This window comes from Capricornis sumatraensis, chromosome 17 (assembly GCF_032405125.1).
Source record: "Capricornis sumatraensis isolate serow.1 chromosome 17, serow.2, whole genome shotgun sequence".
In the NCBI taxonomy this organism is placed as follows: Eukaryota; Metazoa; Chordata; class Mammalia; order Artiodactyla; family Bovidae; genus Capricornis; species Capricornis sumatraensis.
In genome coordinates, this window is record NC_091085.1 from 73,073,854 (window position 1) to 73,075,499 (window position 1,646).

Genomic DNA, 1,646 nt, shown 5'->3' on the forward strand with positions numbered 1-1,646 from the left:
ATGGAGGCAGAAATACAGATGGGGAGAGGGAAGGGTGATGGCGACAGGGACGGATGTCAAATGGAGCAGTAAAGAGTCGGAACAAGGGAACGGATGCCAGAAATCTCCTCCTCCAATCCCCTCATTTCACACTTGGAGAAACTGAGGCCCGGGGGAACCATGGATTTCAACATGGCCACACAGGATGAACTGACAATCGAGCCAGCGCCAGGGGACCGCGGGGCGCCGCCGGGCCACGCCGGCCTGCAGTCTGCCTCCCCGGCCCCTGGTGGTGGTGATGGGGTGGGGAGAACGGGATTCTCCTCAGGTTCTTGTTTCTTCTGTGGGGGTCCAGGGTCCCAGACTCCCCACGGAGCCCAGCTCCGCCTCGCATGTCCCAGGGGCAGCTCTGCTGTCTGCCCACCCCCCACCTCTCACCCCCTCACTTCCCAGCCTCCCCCCAGCCTTTCATCCTGGGCCAAGGCCTTGGTTGTTGTGGGGGGCAGCAACCGCAGGACGGGGCAGCCACTGGAACGGGGGCCAAGATGCCTGCGGTGGGGGCCACCCACAGGTCTGGGTTTCAAGGCCAAGACGTCTGGGGCAGTTCCGTGTCCCCTGTGGCAACGGGCGGTCAGCCAAACGGTGGGGGCGGAGGTGGGGGGGGCCCTCCTAGACCTCCCTCTCCCCTGCATGCTGGGTGGCTCCACTCTGAGCATGTGACTGACGTGGTTCCTGTAATCCTCATTATTTCGGTGGGGGCGCTGGGATTGACCCTCTTCGCAGACGAGGAAACCGAAGCAAATCCCTTTGCCCTCTCTCAGCCCATTTCCTCATCTGTAAGAACGGAATTGGAAGTCACACGTTTTGAACTCCTGAACCCCAGCTCTTAAAAACCATGCCCTCTTGCTTTCATACAAGTAAGTATTTTCAAGTAATAAAGGGTAGTCATTAAGTATTTAATAAACATTTAAGCGGAGAAGGCAATGGTACCCCACTCCAGTACTCTTGCCTGGAGAATCCCAGGGACGGGGGAGCCTGGTGGGCTGCCGTCTATGGGGTCGCACAGAATTGGATACGACTGAAGTGACTTAGCAGAAACATTTAAGAGGAATCATTTCCCCCAGCTTTACTGAAATATAACTGGCACACAACAGAGGGTAAAGGTGTGCCGAACGTTGGCTTGATACATTTACAAACTGCAAAGTGATTGCCACCTCCCTGCCATCACACAGTTACTGTTCATGTTCTTGTGGGGAGAACACGAGAGATCTGTTCCCGAAGCAAGATTCGAGTACACGTTACACTATCAGCTATAATCACCATGCTGTCCTTCAGGTCCCCAAACTCGTTAACCTTATAACTGGAAGCTTAAAGCCCCACCCCCCAGCTCCCGGTACCCTCCATCTTACTCTCCACTTCTCTGATTTTGTCTTTTTACAGTTCCATATGTAAGTGAGATCGTACTGTATTTGTCTTTCTCTGATTTATTTCGCTTAGCATAACGCCTTCGGGGGTCTATCCGTGTTGTCACGAACGGCAGGGTTTCCTTCTTTCTCAAGGCTGAATAACATTCCATTGTATCTACATATCACATCTTATATATCCACTCGGTGGATAAAGAGTGGATGGATAATCAGGTTATCTCAGCTATCCACTATTTTGGACAG